Here is a 10,551-nt window from a genome sequence, read left to right as displayed (position 1 = left end):
CTGCGATTGAGAGCAAGCCACTGTAGCAAGAGACACTTGTGCTCATAAGCAAGGCTCAAGCAAGGATTTGTATTCCTAAAAACTCATCTATTAGTTGGTCCAACTCACTGCCCTGACAAACTCTGTCACAACTGTGAACTTGGGAGAGTTGGGAGAGAAATTTTCTCCAGCATTTTAGACATGTGGGTCTTCACCATTTGAAGCTAAAAAGAGTAGGGAGTAATGGAGTCACAAACCTTTCATGTGGACTAGATACTAGGCTGGCAGGCAAAGCCTTGCTCATGCCAAGTTCACAGCTGGAGCTCCTGGGATGTCATAGGCAGATTCTGGTTCTCAGCCAGGGCAAATGCTTGGACCCACTGTACCAGTGGCTTGCGAATGCTGACTTTTGACTAGCAAGGGTTGAGTTTCACCTAGTATAATGAAGCTCAACGGTAAAATTATGCAGCCAAAATAGAAGGGTAAGAAATCCAGGTATGACTTTCAGTTTTAAGCAAATACTAGAAGCTTGAAAAACATGTCCCTGGAGATCAAATAGCAAACATAAATCCGGAGAGAGATGATTTCTGTTTAAATCTCAGTAACAGCAACAGTGGTTTAGAGCATGTTAAAGCTTCAGGTTTCTGCTGGTAGTCTAGGATTCTGCAATAAACTTGATTTTTCACTCATCACAGCATATGATCTTCAGCAGGGAGGTCACAGTGTTCCAGTCAACGTTGCCAGAAGCAGTTAAGCAAACACTACTGGCCTTGCAAACAGATTATACCCCAACTAAACCTGCTACTTGCTTTGGAAGAGTGTCGTGTCATGGCTGCCCTGGCATGCTGGGCTTTTCGGGAAGGAGCTCTGGGTCAGCAAGGGCCCAGGCACCAGCTCCACAGATGCTACCAGCAATTTCAGTGCTCCAGTTGAATCTGAAAGGGGAAACCAAGGCAACCGTGTTTGAAGAGTTAACCATAGCTCCCCCCTTTCTTTGAAAACAGTGCTTGCCATCTGAGTCACTGCCAAGCCTCTACTAAAATAGTCTGAAAGGGAGTTACTTCTTGCCTGGATTCCCCTTTTGCACAGAAAATTATGATTTTTCATTATAATTTCCAACATAGCTCTTCCCTTCGGTGTGCTTAGTTCCTCAGTCACCCCTTCCTCCCCAGCACCTCCTTTTCGTGTCACCTCATTTACCAATGGGGAAAACACACACTGACAAAGAGCCCCCAAAAAGCCAAGGGGGAAAGTCCCTGTCCCCATAAGGCAAGAAGAGTTTCAACCTTCTTTACCCATTTCCCTGCTCCCAGCTGCAGACAAACTGCAGGCATCTTGCATGTCTCCTCCTGGGACGCAGCATCGCAGCCCCCTCCCTCCTCACTTCTCCCACGCGTCTGGCACCCGCGCCGTCAATGCTGTTCAGCGCGTTCCCAGGTTGGCAAGGACTTGTAAATCGACAGCGTTATGAATATGTGAGGTTGGGCTCGCCTCTCCCAGCTACAGCCAGCTGCATCCACCACGAGAGGAAATGCAGCCCCGGGCGGGAGGAAGAGACGTGCGGGGTCAGATGCCTGCACAGAGGACAAGCCTTTCCAAGCTAGAGGGCAAATTGGTGGCACGTGGGATTTGGGACCGTGTGGCTGGGGGGATGGAAACTTTAACCCGCCAATGTTGTGTCACGGCCTGTCCTGTTTGCAATTAAAGACAGGTATGCAATGGGAGAGGTGAATTGTTGGCAAGTCCTCAAGCCCTTGAAGATATTCCAGAGCAGGCAGTCGAAAAACCCCTCAGACGGGCTGCCCTGCCGTGAGGCCGGCGCGCGGCAGCCCATAATATCTGCAGAAGGAAATAAAGCACCAGCATAGCTGTGGTTTGCACAGGCACCCTGCAAGCAACTCGTGCAAACCCTCCGGTGCTGCTCGCTGTTTTCTACCTCACTGGTAATTCTCACATCCCAAGATCCTCAACGGGTGTCAGGACAGTGCAGACCCACAGCATCCTGCCAGGCCAGCACTTCCCACCCTGATGGCCTTCCTTACACTCCACCTACTGGTTTTGCCTTGTTCCACACTTCATCCAGTTCAGGCCCTAATTATGCTTTGCTGACGATTAAAGCTTCTGGGTACAGAAACGCTCCCCAGGCCCTGCTGTAGTTGTCCAGGAAAGGCCACCTGCCTGCCATGACTTCTAGGTGCAGCTTAGCTCGTCGAGCTCCTTGTGGCTGGGTTAGATCTCTCATGTGCAGTAACCGCAAATCAAGTAGTGAGGCTGCACTTGGAGATCATTAGAATAAAAAGCACCAAAGAATTCTTTCCGTGGAACCTCCCACAAAGAAGGGAAAAAAAGACTTGTTTTGTTCCTCCCTGACTGCAGCAGGGAGCTGCTGCTTTCTTCACAGCAGGCTCCCAGGGGGGTCCACAACAGTGTGGTGGAGAGGCTGCTGCCGTGCCACAGGTTCCGTGCCACAGCATGCAAAGCAAATCTAAATTAGACATGCTATGTGGCATGCAGCCATGTCTCCTAAACTACAGCAGGATCAAAGATAGCTCTAATCCCAGCGAGGTGAGTTAGTCAGCTAATGAATACTCTGGGGAAGAAATCCAGCCAGATTTGGATGGCTTGATAGAGCAAGCAAAGCTCCCAGGGCTTAGAGGAACAGAATGGGACAGATCCAAGGCTTCTCAGGGAAATTCATGGAAGCCCAGGTGGGGTGAGGAGTGAAAACCAGATGAGGGAGGAAGGAAAGCACTGGAGGATGGTATTCTACCTCCTTTCTCACCTTTCTCCACCATTCTTGGCTCGGTAATCTCCATCTAATTTAGCACCATCTTCTGAAAGAGAGAACCGCTCCTGCTTTTCAGATGGCTCATTGCCTCTAAGCGTTTACAGCATCTTTAGGCTCCTGGATTTTTATGCCTGGCACCCTGGAAGGCTATGGGATGTCATTGGCCCAGCTGAGACTACGGATCTAGCTCCAGTAATGTGTGCAAAGACTTCCCATTCACTGCTGGCATCCAGCTGCAACAGCCCCAGCTCCAACATCCACAGGACATACTTGCTGAAATAAAGGTGTCCTATCACTTTGGGATAGAGAAAGAAGAGTTAAAACAACTGCATAGCAAAAGCAGATGAAAAGCACATTCTCTTAGCCCACTCACTTATCCTGTGCTTTTTATGGGCTTGCGGAGCTTGGAGGACTTCACTTATCAATATGGATTGGTTTCACCAAGAGCAGCAAGGGGCTATAAATGCTCTAAAAGCATCTATAAATGCATCTAGAAGCTCAGCCTTTCTCCTTCGTGCCCTACCCAGTGCCTGCTGGGCCTCTCCTGGGAGCTTCAAGGGAGCTCGGTGCGGAGCAGCCCTCACTGTGACCCTGATGGCTGGATTTTCCGAGAGGGCACCCAAAACGCCAGCCCTCCGCTGGTTTGCTGGAGTTAGTTAAGCAGCAGCCTCTCCACCACACTGTTGCCCCCATACGCCCTGTTCTGAGCCAGCTGTGCCAATATTGGCTCCTGTCTCGCTGAGCAGGGTAGTGACTTGTTCTTCTCGTACAGCAGACCAATATCTCTTTCCACGTTGGTGGTGGCATGGCACACGTATGCTCTCAGAGGGCTCCAAGGACCTGCTTTCACACTGTTTCTGAAGGTATGATTTTTGTTTAAGTTGCCCAGTGCCCAGTTAGGCACCTGGGAGGAGCTGGGAAGGGGATCCTCTTGGTTCTGCAGGGAAATACAATGGTGTTCCCAGCCTGTGGGACCCTGGCAGGGCTGTTGGTGCTCCAGTAGGGTGACCAAGCTACTTCTGGGGTTGCCTCTCACACGGCTGCAGCGCTTTTGGAGGGGGGCTTGGGAAAAGAGGAGACAGGTGAAATGTTTTCTTTTACCGGCAGAGTTGCAGATGTACGTGTGCGGGAGCACCTGGTCTGCCGTAGGCTACCGGTCACAGGATGGGGAGCGAGTGAGAGTCTGGTTTAGGTGATGGGGCCGTGGGGAGGACAGGGAGGTGCACGTGCAGTTTCAAGCCTCTCCTGCCCCTGCTGTGTGACAGCAGAGGAGTTGCTCACATGAATGCGGTCCGGCTCACGTAGCAATGCTGGGCAGCAGCTGTCTTTATACCAGCCCTACTGTAAGGGGAAGCTGGCTTTAATCGAAGTCCACGAGTACTGGGCTGGGCATGGTGGTTATAGAGGCATTCAGTTGCACTGTGTGCTCTTAGTTAAGTATCTCTCCCATAATTCAGATGCGAGTTCTTAAAAGTAACTTCTCTCAGGTGAATGACAGCCAGTTAATGAGTTTGACTGAAAGTGTGAGTGTCCACTGCACACATGGAAAGGTCAGTGGTGGTTGACAACAACAGGAGGCTTTTCTAGGACAAGCCAGTCAGTGCATGGGCCCCCTGTCCCTCCCTTGCTCACTCATGCCCTTACAAGGGAGCAGGCAATACGCCTCTGCCTTCAGGACGTTATCGCAGAAGGATGTCAGGGTCTAGTTGGTAACGCCAAGGTGTTACCTAACAGGCTCACGGATTCTCCAGAATCATCCCGTCCTGATGAGAGGCCGCTCTGCACCGGCAGAAACGTGCTGTTCCTCTCACTGGTGCTATGGTAGCCTCGGCTCAGTTACCGCTTCCCTTCCCCAGGACGGACATCCAATACTTCAGCCTCCCTGCCAAGAGCACGCCCAAAGATCACCGGTGAGTGAGGCTTTGGGCAGCGGTCTGTACTGGTGACTTTGTACCGACTGGGTGAGCAGAGAGTTGTTATGGGCAGTCATATTTCTGGGCAAAATCTGGCTATGTGCTTTGCCTGGAGGTTTTGGGGGTCTGCTGAGCCTGCTGGTGGAAGAAGGAGCTTCACTGGTCTAAGGACAGTATCTCATTGCAGGTTAGTAGTGAGTTAAATTTCTTGGGCAGTTTTAAAGGCTCCTCTTAGTCCTATTTTTTTCAGGACACAAATTATTGGGAAGCGTTTATTTAGACTGAGCTTTAGGTCTCACCCACAGAAGAATATTTCTGCCAGTCCCCTCCTGCTGTTTGCTATTGCTTCATCTCCGGCAGTGATTGCTGGTGGTGTGGTTTGCAGTTCCCCAGCAGCTGCATGGGGTTCTGCACCAAAGGTACAGGTAATACAATCCATGATGAGAAAGCATAGAAGGAAATACCTGTTATGAACATCAACTTGTTCCAAGGTGAAGAAATCATGAATATTCAGGGATTTTGTGCAGGAAGTTGGACTAAACTCATTTCTGCTTTAAAGCTTGCTTTGGAATGTATAAACCAGCAGCAATTTCTTGGAACAGCTCTTATCCGAAGCTGGGCACTGTTTCTTGGCTGCTCTTTGCTAGAGGTGGGAAAGTGGGGGCAAAGCACTCGTGCATCACATCAGCAGCCAGCCCCACTGCTGTGATTTCACAGGCATTGCAGCCCACCCAGAGCACCTGGGCACTCAGGGCCCACCCTCCATTGCCACGCAGCCTCCCAGAGGGTACTAGAAGGAGTCTGGGTAAGTTCTGGATGGCAAATTCAGATTTAGACCTCTCATAACTAGGGCTGCTGGGATGCTTCAGCTCTTCAGGCTGCAAGCAAGACTCACAGATGGGTATCGCAGTGTGCGACAGAGACCTTTGCTCCTGTTTCCAGGGGCGTTAAGGAGAGCTGCAGAGCTTAAGAAATCTGTTGCTGAGGGCAGTGAAAACACTGGCAGAGCAGTTCCCAGGGACACCATTGCAAAAAGTCTCTTCTCACTTGATCAGAAGTTTGACTTCTACTTGCCTCTGCTTTATCTGTCGCTTAATTTTTTTCCTGAAAAAGGAGCAATTGCAAACTTTTCCTATCCCTTCTTCCTCCCCCATAACTGAAGGGACCCAGTTTCTTCTCCACCTCCAGCCTGTGTCTCTGATACTGGCCATGCTTTCCAGTAAAATGAATTCCTCAAGTTCTGGTGACCTTCCCGCAGCTGGCCAGGGCTCCCTGCAGGAGGAGGAAGCCTGGACAGGCAGCTGTGCTGTGCAGCGCTGCGGAGCGGGAGAGCCAGCTCAGCCACACGAGAGAGGAGCCAGCACCCAAATACCACTGGCAGCTGCGAGGGACAAAATGGCTATTAGGGGGCTGCAGCTGCTCACCTCTAATTAAAAGAACAGCCAGCGCCAGAAAGAAAAGCATGGCAAGAGGGGGAAAAAGGCCAAATGAGAGCCCATCCTGCATGAGCGGGGGGGCGAGGAGAGCAGCTGCGTTGGCGCGCTTGCTCACCCTGCTGCAGCAGGGCTGTTGGGTTCTGCTGGGCCTTTCGCTCGCTCTCCAGCCACTGTCCACACACAGCTCCTGAGCGAGGCCAGGCTCTTCCAGCTCTTTCTTCCCTGTGATCTGCACCAGGACCAGAAACTTGTGCTATGCTGGAGGGCCAGCCTGCCCAGAGAGGGGAGCACGCAGGGCACTGGTGGTACAACACAAGCTGTCAAGGGTCCCCTGGCTCTACTGCAAAGGCACTAGGTCTAATCACCCCTTCTTCTCTTCCTGCACCGTAGGAACAGGAGGGAAGTTCAACACTACCAGACTATTAAGACCCTTATCTCTCTTTTCCCCTTGTCCTCATTTTCCTTAGGTGGAGGTGTGTTACGAACTGAGATGAACGAGCCGTGCACCTGCCTCATCTCCTCCTCCAGCAGGATCAAGGACCTCAGCAGCATGAGCAGTGATTCAGGGCACACTGAAGTTCTCCCTCCTCCACCCCAGAGAGCAATGTAAGCTACTTCTGACTGGCCTGGAGGCCCGGGGGCTGTATAGCCATGGGTGTGCTGAGTATGCTGCCTGGGTCCAACTGCTGAGGCAGGTCCCATCCCGCATACCCAGCGCTCCAGTGCATGGTCCAGGAGTGGCAAAGCTGGGTGGTGAAGAACAGCAGCAGGCCAGCCATTGGGGAGCACTTTGTCTTCTCCCTGCAGGATGCCAAGGTGGAGAAGAGCACCCTGAAGCTGGAGGTGAGACGTGGTGCTAGCTCAGTAGACATAAAGAAAGGTGTCTTGACCAGAGAAGAAATGTGTAATGGCTTCTGGAGATGTCTCCTTCCCTCACCACTCTGAGGAACATCGAGAGGATTAGTCACCAGGTCCCCTCAGAGTACAGCCAGCCAGGAGGCTGGCCCGTTGGTGACATGGGTAAGACCAAGATTTCCAATTACCATCAGCCGTAGCCATAAGGGTCAGAAAGTCTAGAATCTGCTTGAGCTTTCAAAGGGGTGCCCTGCTTATTTCTTGTGCATTTTATTTTGGGGCTCTGCAGCACTGATGTAGGGGAGGGGTTTGATTGCCCTGAAAGCTGTATTTCCCAGTACTCTGTTCTCCCATCCTTTGCCACAGGCATTTCCTGTGGAAATGGGTTGGGATGCACAGCCCTGCAGCAGGATGCGACACAAAAACTGAGGCCTGGGGTAAATGCTGGGCACTGCAGTGTGGGAGCTGGGGGATATCATATGGTGCCAGGAGAGTGGAGCTAGCTCTGATGAAGACAACATGATGAGCAGAAGCAGCCTGCAACTACTCCTAGCCTCTTTTCCGTGACTCTTTTATTAAGCTTGGCTGCTTCTGACTTGTCTCATTTAGAGCTGGTTTGGGTCTAGCTGCAGATGTAACACCACAGATGTACCTGTGAATGCCCAGGGATTTTAGATGTATACCATTGGCAACAGATAGTTGCAAGTCCATCTAGACTGGGATGGATTTGAAATGTGTGCTGAGGGGACAGCGGTGAAGGCGTTACTGGTGAAATCCACAGCCGACAGGTCATTTTCCAACCAATTATTCCCTGCAAATGACACCATGAGCTGGCAGTAAGGAAGGGCGTGAAGCCTAAGTCTGGTGCTTTGGACCCCTCACCACATTATTCTGTGGTGCCCAGGAGCTCATCTGGAGGCAGAGGGAAGCAAATCACCCAGAAATCTGGAGTTGCACTAACAGCAGGACAAAGACAAGCCAGAGGGCCTCGAGGTGTTAGCTAGAGGTGTAACCAACCAGGGATAGATGGCCTTCCCGGGGAGGCATAATCTTTAATGGTCTCTAGCAGGTTTTGCTCCTCGCAGGAGAAGCCAGCAGTTGCTATTGCAAAAAACATCAGTGGACTAGACGCCTTGTAGGTCTGAACCTGAATGGGGGTTCCCACATGTTGCTACAGATCTTACATTCCTTGACAAGTGTCCAGTTGCACATTACTTCAAAGCCCCTTTGATTTGGCCATGAAGTTTTCATGTGGCAGCAAGCAGCAAAGCCAAGGAGCTTAGATCAGATGTGGGAAATGGAGAGCCACGTGCTGGAGAAACAGCTGTGAAGAGGGGGACACAAAGAGGGGACTGAAGCTGTGCGTGAGCACACGCAATGACAACCCCAAGCTGTCATGAAGCGAGTGCGGGCAGCTGGCAGAGGACATGCCCTTGGGTAAGGGGATTCCAGCACCTGCCCACTCCTCCGGCCAGCCCTGGCAGGGAGCAAGCCTTGCACGGACGAAGGGCAGGACTCGGCAAGATGAGAGGCGCCGTGGCCTTCACCCAGCCTGTCCAAGCTGGTCTGAGAAAGGGGACAGCACGAGGTAATGCCACTTGACGTTCCAATAGGTGGATGTCCAAGAGCAGTCGGGTGTTAGCAGAGGTGGAAGCATAGCAGGAGTTTTTTCAGGTGATACCGCTGCAAGAAAGTATCTGAATTTTACTCCTCAGCATGGGCCTTCTTTGCTATCGTGGCAGCCCAATCCTGACTCCCCCAAAAGCCCATAGGAGAAAATGGAAACACATGAAAACAGGCCCTAAAGGCAGATAGCTCCCTTTGCATGAGGTTCAGCTGTGGTCCATGTGGATGCCCTTGTGGCACAGCTCCATCCTGCACCTCACCCCTATGGGCACACTTTTTCCCACTCTCCCACAGGTTCAACAACACTCCATGAACACTGTGCTGGGGGAAGTCAGGGTTACCCTGAATGAGCTAAAGGCCTCCCAAAGCTTGGTTTTATGTGAAAAGCTGCCAGAAGACTACAGAGGTGATGACTCCATCACATGGCCTTGCCCTGTGTGCCCACAAAAGGGCCAGGTAGGTGCATGTCAATACAGCCATCCCTTAATTTTATTAAGGAAAAATCCCCACCCTGCATCCTTGGGCACCATCTGTGTGGTGTTTATGGTAGCAGATCACTTCTCCTCCCAGCACACTTCTCAGGTAGGATCTGCAGGAAGACAAGGCTTTACAGGGATGGAGTTTGAAATTGCATCTTAAAGGTGAGGTCTCCAGGGAAGGATGAAAGCATATTGATGACCAAGCTTATGTTGCAGCACCTTCTCCCTTCTCCACTAACAGAGATAACAGTTCGCTCTGCATGACACTGGTGGCCAGTTGGTTTAATTAAAGAGACTGATGGCCCAAAATGAAAACATGTGATGTGTTCCAATAAGAAATCAATAACAATTTTTTAAATGTTAGAGGTGTAATTTAAGTGGTTGCTAATGACAGTTGTGTATTTTATAACAGAGAAAAAGTGGCATCTCTAGTCCAGCAACCTGAACAATTAACTGTTTGTAAGAAACATCTATTCATGCCTTATACATGGGGGGCTGATGTAAAATGTGAGCAACATGGATTTAATTCCAGACCTAGCTCTCATAGTACCCTAACATGGCAAAGCCTACATCCTGGAGCTTCCTGTGGCCCTCTGGAAAAAAACACCATGGTGCCATAAGAATTAGTACTTTAGTACCATAAAATTAACACTTAGGCAGGTGGAGGTAATCTGTACTGCACTACTTCATGCAGTCGTGTTTGATTGGACTCAGAACTCAGAAGACACCCTTACATCCACATTATCCAGACACAGGAGAACAGGGGTTCTTCTACTCCTTCCTAGGAGAACAGGAAACTGCCACACCAAACAAATAAACAGCAGATGCTGGCAGTTGTTAAAAAGTTAAAAAGCTAAAATTCAGTCTCAAGAAAAACACTGAAGAGCAGGATGTGGCCATCGTGCTGTGGTGGCCCTGCAGTGTCTGTTGCTGAGGCCCCAGGAGCACACCCATGAGCTGCAGGAAGGGTGACTCGTGGCCTTGGTGGCTGCAGAGGTCGTTGCACTGGAGCTCTGCTTACCACATGCCCATATGCCTTTCGCAGGACATTGTGGGAGAGGTGCTTGTGTCACTACAGTGCTTTCCCATCTCTCAGAGGATAGAGGTCAGGCTGCTCAAGGCAAAAACTTGCAAAGCCCTGCAGATAAGGGCTTTGTATCTGCTCTTGTTGCTGGTCCTGTCTTTAGTCTGCTGCCTGCTACCTTTATCTTACCCACCCAGAGGGATAGGGAGGTGTTGGAGAGAAAGGTCCCTTTGCATGCCCATCGCATCCCAACAAGTGCTGCCGGACCAGACCATAAGTCTGCTGAGCCTCCCGACTGTCTCTGACAGAGGACAAAGTAGTATGGGAAGAAAACAGGTGTGAGCAATACTCCCCCCCCCCACACCCCCTGACTCTTCCAAGTCGTGGCTTAGAGGTTGCTTGAGCTGGCCTTGGTTGCTCTGTATTTAGAAATCCCCAATAGATTTCTCCT

Source organism: Leptosomus discolor, chromosome 12, assembly GCF_034619465.1.
Source record: "Leptosomus discolor isolate bLepDis1 chromosome 12, bLepDis1.hap2, whole genome shotgun sequence".
Taxonomy (NCBI): domain Eukaryota; kingdom Metazoa; phylum Chordata; class Aves; order Leptosomiformes; family Leptosomidae; genus Leptosomus; species Leptosomus discolor.
This window is presented reverse-complemented; position numbering follows the sequence as displayed.